Source organism: Alexandromys fortis, unplaced genomic scaffold (assembly GCF_014885135.2).
Source record: "Alexandromys fortis isolate MF-2015 unplaced genomic scaffold, M_Fortis_MF-2015_v1.1 scaffold_90, whole genome shotgun sequence".
NCBI lineage: Eukaryota > Metazoa > Chordata > Mammalia > Rodentia > Cricetidae > Alexandromys > Alexandromys fortis.
Window position 1 is genome coordinate 5523717 of NW_026067985.1, and position 16252 is coordinate 5539968.

A 16252-nucleotide genomic window follows, 5' to 3' on the forward strand; every position below is an offset into this window, starting at 1 on the left:
GAGAGTCAATTGGAGGCTCTGATTGGCTGGTGAGGTCTGAGTGACGGGACCATGTTAGCAAAAGGGACTCAGCACCGTGGTCCAGCACTGGCTTCTAATCTAAAGACAGACCTGCCCCAGATTGGCTGGAAATTTATGCCAAATTCAACAGCAAGTCTCTTGCTAATGTAAATCAGTGTGTTCGGTTTTTAAAAGGAAGCATACAATTTCAGAAAATTAACTAAAATTAAACTAAAGAACCTGGCATTAAAAAAAAAAAGAAATGAACTGGTTGGTGGAGGCACAAGGTTGTAACCCCAAAACTCCTCAACAAGGCAGGCAGGTCTCTGTGTGTTCAAGGCCAGACAGCTAGCAATGCTACACAGAGAAACCCTGTCTCGAGAAAAAAAAAAATCAAAACACTATTTGAGGATCTGCTTTTGAGCTTCTGCTGGTGAGTATTTATTTATCTGACATATGTGGGTGGTGGGAAAGGGATTTCTAAAAGAAATCGTCTGTGTCCTGAAGAGGCTGCAGGATCTGAGAATGAATTCCAATGGCAGCCAGCAGCAGTGAACTGGGCTGTGGCTTCAGGAGGGAGGAGGAGGAGGAGGAGGAGGAGGAGGAGGAGGAGGAGGACTAGCATTGACCTTGAAAATAGGCCCCAGTCAAGTGTTAAAGTCAGGGCCTGAAGTTTCTCAAACAGGACTGAAGGGAGACCCTTGCATATCTAAATGCCTGACTTTGGGGAAAGGACTTGTGGGAAGCAGGCAGCACTTGAAACTAAGGTTTCTTGTCTTATTCTGGACCTGTTCCCAGAAGAATATTTTCTTCCAAAGGGAAGGGCATAATGTCTTACTCTTTTCCCAGGATACCTTCCTACCTACCATTCTTGTTCTGTACTGATTCTTAACTCTAACTGAACTCTTCCAGTATAAATAAATAAAGTAAGCAAATATGTGTTCAGAAGTATGATCGAGTGGACGAACAAACCAACAAACAAGCAAATAAAGAAAAAGGTCAGAGTTGTTAATTGGCTTTTGTTTTGATAATGAAAACTTTTGACATGTGACCTAGAAAGTGTGTGGAAATAACTTTATACTCAATTACCTCTCTCTTCTTTCTCGGTCTGTCTGTCTGTCTGTCTGTCTGTCTGTCTGTCTCTCATACACACACAGAAACACTTGAATAAAATTTAAAATTAAACTAAATATACAATAAAAGGAAGCAAAACACCTTTACTACCATCATCTCATCACTCAGGAGGCAGAGTGAGCTCTGTGAACTCTAAAAGTCATTTTTTCCCAGCAGGGCTATGTAAAGAGATGCCTCGTGTCAATATACAAACTAGCTAAGAAACGCGGAAGGATAGTGCTGGCTGCTGGGGGGAGGTGTATACAGGAGGGGTTTCATGGGATTAAAATGGAAAGCCTTGTCTTTCACGGGCTGCACAGGAAGCCTTCCTTGGTCTTACCAAGGCTCAGAGAGCCATCAGACACAGTGAGGTAGAAAATGGGACACGTCCTGGTGATTCTCAATGGAGGCCTAGGACCTTGTTGTAAAGCAGAGAGGTGGAGGGGGCACCTATGTGGTGGGCACAGAGGAGCTGGGATGCTCACAGTGGAATTTGCACATTTGTTCCTGTCTTGGGTTGTGCCATGTCAGTCAGTCAAGCTGATACCCACCTGCAGAGAAGAGGAGAGATCCTGCTGGGTGGTGTGGTGGTGGCACTTTCCTTAAATATCAGCACTTGGGAGTTCCAGAACTGGTTCCTTGGCTACAGCTAGGAGTCTGGTGTCCTGTGCTCACTTCCCCACAAAGATTTGTGTTTGTGTGCTCCTGAGACCTACCCCAATTTAATAGTGCCATTGGCGTATCATAAAAGATGGTAGGGCACATACATGCATGCTTGATATCACAAACATACACTGCCTGTATGTCAGCCTGGCCGCCTGCCTCTGTGAACCCTGTGAGAGTGCCTGGTACCTTCAGAAGACAGAAGATGGAGGGGGTTCTGCTGCAATTAGAGTTATGGATAGCTACCAGGTCTCTCTTGGCTGCTGTGAGGATGGTCGGACAGTAACTCACCAAAGACAGAGACATGCCAGACAGGAGTTTTTGATAGAAAACTAAACTGAACTGAACGGAGTAGAAACAATTTTAGTGTTTTCTGAGGAACCTTCTACTTAAATGAAAGAAAACCAAATCCTTTCAAATGTCCAGATGTCCTCTGAGGGGATGAATGGATGACAGAAAAGAAAAGAAGATAAGACGGTTTTAGTTGTTCCAAAATCTGCAGGGACAAAATTTCCCCTTATATGGTGTACTGGAGAATAGCAAGAGTTCATGCTGCATTGTGTCAAGTTTCTCTCACGAGGTTGATTAGTGTCAACTGTAAGATTTTCATCTTTTATGATCATGTGAGAGTCTAGTTTTTTTTTTTAATTTGATAGAGGGACACCTGTTCCATGTAGTTCTATTAACTGTACAGCTTTGACCATGAAAACAGGTTGTATTTCATCAGAGAATTTCTCTGCCTTTTATATTTCATCTTTGATTGCTATTAAGTGCCATCTAGTTGTTTCTTGGTGTTTCATGAGCACTTTCCTAATTCTTTTGTTTCTTGTGTCTTGTTTTTTTTTTTTTTTTTTTTTTTTTTTTTTTTTTTTTNTTTGAGGCAGGGTTTCTCTGGGTAACAGTCTTGGAACTTGCTTAGTAGATGAGGCAGGCCTTGAACTCACTGGTATTCTCCTGCATCATCATCCCAAGGGCTAGGATTACAAGTATTATGTCACCACTGCTTGGCTTTCCTAATTCTTTTTGTTGTTGGTGGTGGTGTGGTTTTTTTTCTGTTTTGTTTTGTTTTGTTTTTAGAGACAGGGTAAAATTACCTAGTGCGAGTGAGAAGGAGACACAGAATGCCAACAAATCCACTTAGGAGTTTATTAGAGGACAGTGTGCACAGGCCTGGAGATCAAGGTGCAGACAGAGAGCATGGTGCATCCAGTTTTTAAAAGCTGCCCTGCACATGCGCACAGGGTGTTGGCGGGACTACATCACAATGATGACGCAGATAGTGGATGACTCACACGTGTGCGCAAGGGTTTAGCAGATTCAATGTTTTCTTTAACTGATGAGTCTATTTCCTCTATTTTATCTTCAGCAGTTGAGATTCTCTCTTCCATCTCGTGTATTCTGCTGTTCATGCTTGCATTTTTGATTCCGGATCATTTTCTCATCATTTCTCTTTCTGTAATTCCCTTGGCTTGTGTTTTCTTTATTGTCTGTATTTCAGTTTTTAAGTCTTGAATAGTTTCTTTTCATATGTTTGATTTCTTTTTTTTTCTTGGTTTTCTTTAAAGGATGTCCTGATGTCTTCCAATTTTTTTTTTGTCTTTTCCTCCATTTCTTTAAGGGAATTTCTCATTTCCTCTTTAAGAGTTTCAAACATTCTCTTGAAGTTCGAAAAAAAAAAAGAAAAAGAAGGTTGATATGATATAAAAATGATTACATTGGTATAGATTTTGGTTTATTGTTACTAATTTATGATAAATTTTGTTATGTGTATATTTCTACTCTTGCTTAAGGTATTAATGTTTATGCAGATCATTTAAAAGTGTAATGTATAGTTAAGAAATACAGATAGTCATCTATAATGTAGTCATGTTGGGTTTTGTAGATGAATAGAGATATATTTCAGATATATAGGAAATATTCAAACCTTTCAAAGACCTGCAGAATATGGTATTTAAAATGTTTTCCTAACTTAGGAATTTTCATTTCAATGAGACACATCTCCTGGTAACAACAATCTACTTTAAGAGCAAGATGGGAATCGAAGAAACTCTTTATGAAGTTTGTTAGCCATTTGGGCAAGAAAATGCTCTTGCCTGGACTACTTGATGTTATGCTATATGAACTGGACATGCAGGACCCTTAGAAAAGTAACTGCTGAATTATCCAAAATACGGAACGGTCCTTCAGGGTTCCATCTTCACAGAAGAAACTGCCAGACATTCTACAGGATACAGAAGAAAGCAACTGACAAACTTTGCCAGTTATAACAAAACAAATTTCTTGCTTCACTGAAAAGTCTTTCAGATATTACGGGCCTGTAGGCTGAAGATGGATGCCCCTACATTATAGAAGAACTTTGGTTGACTGTACTGGCAGTGAGATGTCAATTCTAGAGTTTTGGAAGTTGTTTGCAATGTACTTCCTGTTTACTTAGGTATTATGTACTTCTGGGGTCTTTGAAGAGTTAAAGACAGTTATAGCTTTTCTTAGTTATGATAAAAGATAAATTAGACATGAAACTTTAGACTCAGAAAGAAATATTGTAACTGTAATTCTTCCTTGATACCTGTTTTGTTATATGTAATTTTACTATATTAAAGTTAAAACCTTCCTTCTTATTTAAACAAAAAAGGGGAGATTATGTGGGATGTCCTTCTGTATTGTTGCTTCTATTGGTTAATTAATAAAGTTGTTTTGGCCAATGGCTTAGCAGAGTAAAGTCAGGCAAGAAATCCAAGCAGATATATATATATATAGAGTAGGCAGAGTCAAAGAGATGTCATGTAGCTGCCAAAGGAGGAAGACACTGGGACCTTACCTAAAAACCATGAGCCTCATGGTAAAATATTAAATCATAGAAATGGCTTAATTTAAGATGTAAGAGCTATATAGGAATACACCCAAGGTATTGGACAAGCAGTGTTGTAATTAATACAGTTTCTGTGTGATTATTCGGGTCTGGGCAGCCAGGAAATAGAAGAACAGTCTCTGTTTACATACAGTCATCTAATGGAGCATCAATTGAGGATGTGCCCTGAGAAATTGAATAAGGCAGAAAATTAAAAAATGGTGGGCTTATTTCTTAGATGAAATATCGAATCTCCTAGATGGCTATTAATGATGGCTCATTTAGGAGTCCAGTGGGGGACAAAACCAACAAATTGGGCAGAAATAAATGAAAATCTGTGGGTTGTAGGGAAAAACAGCCCTAGGTAGTTTCACATGGCAGCCAAATGCTGAAACAGAGGCAGAAATTTTCAGGGAGATTATCACAATTAAAGAGATGGCCCTTGTTCTACATTGGAGCAAGGTTAATAATCCATCTTTCTATGCCCTCATTTAATGGAAGGATTAGGAAAAGTGATTCCTAGTCCCAGGAAGGAATTTCCTATAAAAATATTAAGCAACTCTGTTTAAAGAATAACAGTTTCCATCACAACTTAGAAGCCAAATTTGGTGAAATCATTGATGTCGTACTGAGAAGGACTAACTTAACATTAGTGCAGCCATGAAAGGCTACAGGCTGGGAATACTGGTACTAGGCCTCACCCTTACATTGGTCCTGAGTTCAACCACCAGTCAGAATTGAGACAAACAAGTACCAGACATTCCAGAAAGTTAAAAGTAGTTTACATAACTTGCATATAGGTTTCAATTTCCTGGCAGCAGTGCCAGCACCAATCCCTGTTTGACAAGACTCCTGTTGCCTCTCACCTCCCAATGAAGAGCTCCCCTACCCCCATCTCCTATACTTGAATTACTGAAAACTCTGCCACAGCTGAACTTGGGGCTTTCCCTAAACCAACCTCTGTTTCAGAACAGATGGAGAGTTTAAGCTTGAGCTTGCAATAAATAAAAGCTCATGACACTAATGCTGTCTGTGCATTCTGAGTCATTGAATTGCAAATTCGTGACATTCTTCCTGCCTACTGTATTTGCTTTGAATTTTTTAAATTTAATATGAGTCTTTGTCTGTTTCCCTGGACATACATCCCATAGGTGCCTGGTCCTCACAGTAAAAAGATGGTCTCAGAACCTCTGAACTTGAGACAATAGATAATTATGATTTCCCCCTGTAAGTACTAGCAATTGATCTCACCTATATGAAAGATCAGCAAATGTTCTTTTCTACTGAGCCATCTCTCTTGCCCTATGTTGATTATTTATGATCAACATTTACATTGCTTGTTTTTATCTGTCCATTTGTACCTGTTTAAACATGCAGTTCCTTTTAGTAAGATCTTATTTATATTACAGTTTAGACAGGCACTTCGTGTTTCTCGAATATGAATGCAGAACTGGAATGAATACATACTCTCTGTAGGAACTTCAGTAAGAAACCTCTGCATTCTTTCTATCTTTTCTGTTCATTTAATTTTTGCATGGGAGACTGGGTCTTACAATGTACTTCTGTCTGTGTTGGAACTGATTGCATAAATGGGGCCAGTATTCAACTCAGAGGCAAACACACCTGCCTCCTCATTCTGAGTGCTAGGATTACAGACATGAGTCAGCACCCCAGCTTGCCCATCATCTTTTTGTAGTTAGTAGTTCATACAATTTCTCTGATGTGTAGTCAGTACTATTGATCTGTTTGCTTGTCTCTCTGAGTCTGTTAATAGGCATTTCTCTAACAAGGCAATATCCCATTCAAAGGTGCAGAAATGACAGAGTTGACACTCCTGTTCAGTTTCCTTCTAAAATGACTTGGTGATTACATTAGAACTTCTGTGTCATGAAATAAGTTGAGAAACACCAGAATTATATGACTATATTTTCAAAGAAGTATACATTTGCAGGGTTGTCACTTTGTTTTGTACACATGTATATTTTAGAATGCAGTGACCTATGATGATGTGCATGTTGACTTCACTTGGGAAGAGTGGTCTTTGCTGGATCCTTCCCAAAGAGTCTCTACAAAGATGTGATGCTGGAGACCTACAGGAACCTCACTGCTATAGGTAAGACTATGAATTTTCCTTCACATTTTAAAATAAGGGATGTCTGTTTCTTGTTTATAGATGATCTTTTGTAATTGTAATTGAGACCAAGGAAGGATGATGTGAATAAGCTGGGATGGTTCTAAGGTTCACTGAAGCTAATAACTTAAATTTTGTACATTTGCCAATAATACATTATTCACTTTCCAGTACTATATTTTAGGATGCAAATGGAAAGATCATAATTTTGAAGAACATTGTCAAAGTTCTAGAAGACATCAAAGGTAATTTTCATGTGTAAGCTAATATAAATAGGCCTCAAGAAATTGTAAGATTTCTGGAAATTTTAAAAGAAACAACAATGTAAATAAGGACAACTTAAAGTACACTGATGATTATTAAATTTTCACAAAACCACATACCTTGATGTCAAATACGTAAATTTTGTTTGCAAATCATTACATTAAGAAACAAGATAAGTAAACAATGCCTTCACAAATATCACCATTTCAATTATAGCCTCATGAGAGCTGTACTGTGGAACTGCCAATCCATTTAGTTTCATACCAGTCATAGTACAAAAGATATGCACATTGAATAGGTGATACGTATATGTCCCAAACCTTCTAATGACCAAACAGTAAATGAGTAAATGAATAAAGCTCATGTTCCTCATAAACTTGTTGTGACTTTGCTGTGTTTGGTGTGAGGAGGGGTAGTTAGAGTCAAGAGCCAAGGGGCAGTGGTTGTGCATTACCTTAATCCCTATATCATATGTCTATGAGGAACAGAAAGTCAAACTTTGTGAATGGAACATGAACACCTTTTATTTGTCATTCTTCCTTTGATAGGTATATCCTATGTCACTTTGGATACAAGTCATATAAACAAGGGATATCAAAAGAAGCAACATACCCCTCTCCTCAGAACAATTAGAAGAAATATGTAAGTCTCCACTTTGAAGAAACTTCTTCAATAGGTTTCAAGTTTACAAGTAAATGTTTTTCCTTCTTTTCTGAAAATTCAGCAACAAACTCACACTGCAGAAAAGCCCAGTGAGTAGTAGGAATGTGTAAATACTTGTTTGTCCTTGTTCACTTTGCAAATGTAGTATGACTCACACTATAGGAAAATTTATGAATGCAATATATATGGTAAAGCTCTGAGTTTTTCCAGTTCCTTTCAAATATGTATAAAATCTTAAATATAAAATAGATGTTATAAATGTGAACCATGTGATAAAGGCTCTTACCATCATAGGTATCTTCAAAGATGCAAAACATTCCTTAATGTAAGAGAACAATATTAATGTATTCACAGTGATAAAACCTTAAGATCTGGATCTTATTTACAATTAGACCAAATTGTAAAGTAAATTCGTGCAATATATTCAGTAGTGTAATGAATATGGCAAAGCTTTTACATGTGCCAATTATTGTTGCAGGAATGAAAGAAGTCATAATGGAGAGAAGCCTTCTGAATATACTCAAATTGTTGAAGCTTTTGGTTGTAATAATCAGCTTTAAAGGCATGAAAGAATCCATACTAGAGAGAAACGTTATGAATGTAATCAGTGTAGTAAAATTTTTGTATGCAACAGGAATCTTCAAAGGCATAAAATAACACATACTGGAGAAAAACCCTATAAATGTAATCAATGTGGTAGGGCCTTTTCACATGTCAGTAGCCACCAAATGCATAAAATAATACATACTAAAGAGAAACTGTCTGAATGTAATAAATGTTGTAATGCCCTTTTATGTGACAGTAATCTCCAAGCACATAAAAGAATACATACTCTAGAGAAACCCTATGAATGTAATCAATGTGGCAAAGCCTTTTCATTTCACAGTTATCTCACAACACATAAAAGAATACATATGGGTGTGAAACCTTACGAATGCAATCAATGTGGTAAAGCCTTTGCACAGCACAGTTGTCTTCTGATGCATAGAAGAATACATACTGGAGAAAACACTTTGAATGTAACCAATGTGGCAAAGCCTTTGCATTTCACAGTTATCTCTGAATACATAAAAGAATGCATACTGGAGAGAAACCCTATAAATGTAATCAGTGTGGTAAAGCCTTTGCACAACACAATCATCCTCTAATGCATAGAAAACACCAGTGAGAAACCCTATGAATGAAATCAATGTGGTAAAGCCTTTGCATTTCAAAGTTATGTCAAAATACATAAAAGAACACACATGGGTGAGAAACCCTATGGATGTAACCAGTGTGGTAAAGACTATGGATATAGCAGTGCTCTTCTAATACATAAAAGAACACATACTGGAGAGAAACCCTATGAATGTAATCAATGTGGTAAGGCCTTTGCACATGACAGTAGTCTCCAAACACATTGCTGGAAGTTCTATGGATATGTTTAAATTATTTGATGTTAAGTGTGTATTCATTTCCCCATTAGTTATCCACTTTGCACTTCATCCTGAAGTATTGCATTCTGAAGTAATTAAGCAGAGATGATAAATTATGTAATGAATGTAATGGCAATGAGATTTAAATTTGAAAATACTTCTGGGGTGTATGTGCGCATGTGCATGTGTCTGTGGGTGTATGTGTAATATGTCATGACAGATAAATAGAGACTGGCAGACAACTTTGTGGGGCTACTTTTTATTTCTTTATATGGTGATCAAGATGATGTTATCAGCCTCACACAGCACAAACATTTCCCACTTAGCTGTCTCATTGATGCTCAAATAAGTTTGATTGAAACATTACATCACTAAAACGTTGTCCTCTTTTCAGATTACATTCTCTGCTAAGGATAGAGGAAGCAGGACAATTTAAATAATAAATCCTATTTGCAAATGAAAATGATATACTACTATCATCTCTTTTGGAATGTGTTAGTTTATTCTTAGGACTAAACACTTGTTCATAACACTTTCTAGATCCGCAAATGAATGCCACAGAATTATCTCAATAAAGTTGGTTGCCGCTAAGTCTGATTACCTGAGTTCAATCCCTGGGAGACCCATATTACTCCTACTAATTTTTCTCTTTTTTTCTTCACTTGGGATGTTGCATGTGTACACTCCTGCACCAGCACATAATTTTAACCCAAATAAATGCCATTAAGGTTATTGTGGCCAGATGAATTCATGGGTTTCGTCTCTAGAACTCTTGTAAAAGAAGTAGATATTAGATACCTGTAAGTTGTCTTCTCACTGGCCCATTCACACCATGGCTCAGGTAGAAACATACAAACTTAGTTAAAACGTTCTAAGATGGAAGAAATTTAAAAAGCCAAGAACATAAACCACTTATTGAAGACATAATAGAAAAGTTTCTGTGCCCTGGTAAGCCTCTCTGCCAATGCAATAATCCAAATCAGACCAAGGCAAACCAAACTAGAAAATGCCCAGGTTTAATGGATACCAACCCTCCCAGGTGGCCTTCCAGCCCCCAGAGAGGAAACAGGGAAGGTAGACTGGAAAACCACTTGTTCTCTGGGATATGATTTCAATGCCCTGTGGGTGTTGTCTTGAGCATCTCTGGGAGGGGTTATCATTTGGGAAGTTTTCTCAGAGGTTGCTGTGGGACAATGGTCTTGTACTCTGTAAAGGTTTGTAAAGGTTGTACTGGTATAATAAAATGCTGATTGACCAGTAGCCAGGCAGGAAGTATAGGCAGGGTGACTAGAACAGGAGAATTCAGGAAAGAGAAAGACTTAGCTGTTGGTGGAGGCCACTTGTTCATCCCGGCCACCCAGAACTAAAATAATCACACAGAAATTCTTAGCATTCTGTTTCCTAGGTAACCAGGTAAATGGCTTTTAGTCACATCCACATCTACCTATGGATGCTCTGTTTCGTCTTCCTGGTCTGTATGCTAGCTCTGTCATGTAGGCCTGAATTAGCATCTCTATTCAGGCATCCTCAAAATTACAAAGAATGAGCAAAACAACATTCTGACCCTTTGTTAGGGTAGCGACAGCCTGTCTGGAAGGCTACGTGACCACCCCAGGTGCTAGCTATGGCTTGAGAGACTGGCTGTCATACCATATAGAAACATAGGCCTACACAGACGTGCTTCTTAAAATGCTAAGCCCTTCTTATGAACTTAAGCAGTGCCATTGCTAGGGGAAAATACCGCAGTGCCTTCTTGCCCCATCCAGTTCAGCATGGCAGAGCTGCTCACAGCCTCTGAGAGCCATGCACAGTGCCCCATCTCAAGGCACACAGCTGGTCCATGTTGCCACCAAGCAATCCACAGCACGTTGCTCACAAAAACCCATTTAAATGCTTGGTCTCTAGAAAGAGCTAGAGGTCCTGCTTGCAGCATGGCCCAGAAAGCTGGCATTTCAAAACAGCATGGCTTTTGTTTTTTGCTACCACTGAATCAAGGAAACCTTTCTTAATGGAGCTGCAGCATGCTGCCAGCAAGCAAAGCCCATTGGGGAAAACATGGCTAAATTTTGTTTTTTAGCATCTAGAATTCCTTTTCAAGCTTTAAAACCTCTCAGGTTTTAAGTGGATTTTAGCTGGCTATGTGGGCATCAATCTGTTGGAAGGAGGCCGCTTCTTCATTCCAACCACCCAGAATCAAAATAATCACACTGAAACTGTATTCATTAATTTATTGCTTTTCCCATTAGCTCTAGCTTCTTATTGGCTAACTCTTACATAGTAATTTAACCCATCTCCATTAATCTGTGTATTACCTCATGGCTGTGGCATACCAGGTAAAGTTCCCAACATCTGTCTCCCACAGGCTACATGGCTTCTCTCTGATTCCACCTCCTTTCTCCCAGCTTTCAGCTTAGTTATCTCTGCCTAACTCTATTCCCTGTGTAGGCCCAAGGTAATTTCTGTATTAACCAATGGTATTCACAGCCATCCCACATCATTCAGCCTGCAGTCATAATCCAGATGCAGAGGACGCAAGATGAGAATACCTCAGTGGTAAAAGGTACCAAGTCACGTGGCTAAAACAGACAAGAATTATTGGTTAATGTGAGTCATAAGAGCTAATAAGAAGCCTGAGCTAATAGGCCAACCAGTTTATAATTAATGTAAGCCTCTGTGTATTTCTTTGGAACTGAATGGCTGCAGGACTGAGTGGGATGGAAATCTCTGTCAAAAAATGGTGTCAGTGTTGGGTGTGGTGGCACACACCTTGAATCCCAGCACTTGGTAGGCAGAAGCAGGCAGATCTCTGAGTTCAAGGACAGCCTGGTCTACAGAGTGAGTTCCAGGACAGCCAAATATACAGAGAAACCATATCTCAAAAAAAATTAAGAGTAAAAATAAAATATAAAATAAAGCCATGTAAAGATGGAAAATACAGAGAATCTGATTACTGTATGTTATTGTATGTTCCCACTCTACACTGCTGACCTTGAACTTCTCATTCCTGTTTCATGAGTTTGCCCCTCATAATAAAGAAAAATATAACTGATCTATCTTTTATCTAGCCTGGTTTTTCTTAATCCAAGATAATTCAACACAAACCCACTGAAAATGTTCTTCCTAATTATAACCTTGGTAGCTTTCTGTGGCACTTTTACTCAGAAAAGCATTGCCTCATGCATGATATTGCCTTAAACAGTCAGACTTAACCACACCAAGAGACTGGCTTTGACCTGATGTGGGATTCCCCTCTGTATACTGTGAATATGTTTTATTATCTTTTGTCAATGAAGAACCAATTTGACTTGTGATATGGCAGAATAGAGCTAGGCAGAAAAACTAAACTGAATGCTGGGAGAAAGAAGGTGGAGTCAGAGAGATGCCATGTAGCCACTGAAGAAGAAAAATGCTCACCTTCCCTGGAGCTTTCCTGGTAAACCACAAACCTCATGATAAAATACAAAATATTAAGAATAGATTGGTATAAGATGGAAGAGGTATTTAAAAATATGCATCAGCTAATAACCAAGCAGTGTTGTAATTACTATAGTTTCTATGTGATTTTTTGGGTCTTGGTGGCCATAGAATGAACAAGCAGCCTCAGTAAAGAGAATGGAGCCCAAATGTTTAGGGCTCATGCCCATCATCCACTTCAGGTCTGGGTGCTTGTGTGCCCACTCGGGACTGGCAGGAAAACAGCTCAGTGATCCTTGCCTTGGCAGGCAGAAAGATTGGGTCTACTAGGAGTGCATAAGCAAGAGAGCTTGGTGGATTGCTGCTGCCATACACAGAGATATTTTTAGTCTGTGCACTGTACTGCATAGCATAATTATCTTTTACTCAGATAAAAAGGGTTTATATGCTGCCTGTTGCTTCTCAGGGTTGATGAGTATGGCTCGCACTCTGCAGTCTCAGAGGCAGAGAACATGCCTCCACCATGTTAGACTGGGCAGATCCAGCCAGTGGGGCCACAAAGTTGGTCCTAGTCATGCCCACTTAGCTTTTAAAAAAAACACTCTTGATCAGAAAATAATTACAGATACACATACATTAAAGACCTCTAAATGGGTCACAGTGTATTTAAAAACATGTATGTTGGCTTTCAAAAGAGGAAAATAGAATAATGAACAGGTATAAAAAAATTTTAAAAAATAAAATAAAGCCTTTAAAGAGACAGAGTACAGTCATAGATTAAAGAAGTAAAGATAATAAAATACATATTAAATGTAAAAATTAATACAGTAAAAAAATAAGCCAGTAAAGATGGAATATGCACAGAAAGTCTAGATTATGTATATTTTTGTGTTTTCTTTAAATTTATTGACTGAATGAGCTAAGTACAGAGAGACATATATAAAGGTATCTTGACTTCAAAATTTGGGTCTAAGGATATGTTGCTTTAGAAAACAGGTTCTGCTTTTGTTTCCACAGAGGATAGAAAGCTATGAATTCCTTACCAGCTAATATGGTTTGATCAAACAAGGCCTCTTTAAGCAATGGCTCATGTGGTCCAGTGTCCAGGATAACTTCAGGACTGTGGCTGAGATGGAACTACCACACAGGATACCCTATTAAATACCTGATTAATAGCACCTTTAATCAGAAGTAAGTAGTCTAGAGAATATTGCCCAAATTCCCAAAAGGATTGTTTATAAATATTTGCTTACATTTAAAAGGGGATATACTATAGAGATGAATACTTTGCATTGGTGTGGTTCCTGGTTTAGTGATACAAATTTAAGGCCACAGGAGCCTTGGCCCTGACTACTACCGGAGAGAGCCTTGGCCCCGTCTATACCTGGAGGAGCCGCAGCACCATATCAGCATTCCAGCACCTGGAAGAAGAGTGACCACCTAAGCCACAGGCCCCACCTTCACCAATTAGAGGAAAAATGGACTCTCCCCAAAGCACAGGCTCACATGAACCCACTGGAGGTAGAGATGGGCAGATGGCAATATAAGAACACATTCAACAACAAAAAGAGCAATATGGTACCACCAGAATCTAGTGGTCCTACAACAGGAAGATGTGAATATCCTTACCCAGAAGAAGCAGAAGAAAGGACCTTAAATAAAACTTTATGAAGATGACAGAGACCCTTAAATAGAAAATGAAAAATTCCCTTAAAGAAATGGTGGTTAAAAAAAAATAAGTAAGCCAAGAACACCAAAAAAAAAAAAAAAAAGGTGAAGCAAACAGCTCAAATAGTTTAAGACTTGGAAAATGAAATAGGGTCAATAAAGAAAACACAAACAGGGAAATTCTGGAAATGGAAAATCCAGGTAACCAAATAAGATGCAGGCATACCAACAGATAACAATAGATTAAAGAGGGAATCTCAGGAGTTGAAGATACGATAGAAGAAATAGATTCATTAGTCAAAGAAAATGTTAAATTCAACAAAGTCTTAACACAAAACACCTAGGAAATCTGGGACACCATGAAAAGACCAAGCCTAAGATTAATAAGGATAGAAGGAGAAGAAGCACAACTTAAAGGCACAGAAAATACATTCAACAAAATCATAAAAGAAAACTTTCTCAACCTAAAGAAGGATATGTCTATGAAGGTACAAGAAGCTTACAGAACACCAAATAGACTGGAATAGAAAAAAAAGACCCTTTGCCATGTAATAATCAAAACACTATACAGAATAAAGAAAGAATATTAAGAGCTGTGAAGAAAAAAAGGCCAAGTAATGTATAAAGGCAGACCCATAAGATTTACATCCAACTTCTCAATGGAAACTCTGAAAGTCAGAAGATGCTGGATGGCTGTGCTGCAGACACTAAGAAAACATGGATGCGAACCAAGACTACTATACTCAGCAAAGCTTTCAATCACTATAGACAGAGAAAACAAGATATTCCATGACAAAATCAGATTTAAACAATATCTACCCACAAATCCAACCTTACAGAAAATACTAAAAGGAAAACTCCAACCCAAGGAAGTTAGCTGCACCCACAAAAACACAGGCAACAGACAGCCTCATACCAACAAACCCCAAAGAAGGGAAACACACAAACACTACCACAAACAATAACAGGAATAAACAATCACAGGTCATTAGTATCTCTTCATATCAATGGACTCAATTCACCTATAAAAAGACCCTAGTAAATAGAATGGATATGAAAATAGGATCCATCCTTCTATTGGATACAAGAAACATACCTCAAACTCAAAGACAGATATTACCTCAGAGTAAAGGGTTGGGAAAAAGATTTTCCAATCAAAAGGACCTCAGAAACAAATGGGTGTAGCTATCCTAATATCTAACAAAATAGACTTCAAACTAAAATCAATTAAAAGGGATGGAGAAGGACACTTCATAAGCATCACAGGAAAAAGATCTTTGTAGGGATAAGTACCACCCCTTAGGGGGCGTGTTTGCCTCAGGATAAAGTTTGCCTATAAATTTGGTGAGCGTGCTCCCAGCCCTCGTTTCTGCTTTCCTGGTCTCTGCGGGTCTGTAAGTCTATTCCTCCATTAAAGCTGTCTATATTTTGACAATCTGTCTGCATTCGCTTACGTTACATTTTGGCTCCCAGCATGGGGCTATTTTGCCCCCGACTCAAGCGCATAGCCTGCTAGCTAACACAGCAAGCTCACGGGTGTTGTTTTCTTAGTTCATGACACTCAGCCTTCAGGCCCATAATATCCAGAGAGGCAGGCGGATCCATACGCCCTTAATCCCAGCACTCGGGAGGCAGAGACAAGCGGATCTCTGCGAGTTCGAGGCCAACCTGGTCTACAAGAGCTAGTTCCAAGACAGGCTCCAAACCACAGAGACCACCACTGGCAGGAATCAGTCGTTGCAGGTAAAAGAAAAAATTTTCTTTTATAATTAAAATGTCTGAACACATTACCATTCAAGAATTTAACAGTTTTTTTTTTAATTGTACCATGTGGGAGATTTTACAAGAGGTGTCTATCACCCCACCTCTATGGATCTTTCTGGGATTCGTAGTTTTCCTTGGCACTATATGGTTTGATAATAGAAATATGATAAAGTCTTTACGAGCAGAGGTTGCACGCTGAAAAACAATTGAGAATGACAACAATCTTCTCAAGAATCAGTTTGAAGTTCTCCAGGAGGAGAACAGATCTTTGTTTAACATGACTCGATCAACTGAGGAAAATTTAAAAAA

General features: G+C 38.6%; 1 protein-coding gene and 1 pseudogene across 3 annotated transcripts in view; one reads left to right on the forward strand and one right to left on the reverse strand.

Annotated features, from left to right (window-relative positions):
- The window catches only part of LOC126511726 (zinc finger protein 431-like), a 116211-nt gene that overhangs the window by 20239 nt on the left and 79720 nt on the right, over positions 1-16252 (reverse strand). The gene's annotated exons all lie outside the window — the stretch shown is intronic.
- On the forward strand, positions 52-7004 carry LOC126511736 (zinc finger protein 431-like; annotated as a pseudogene).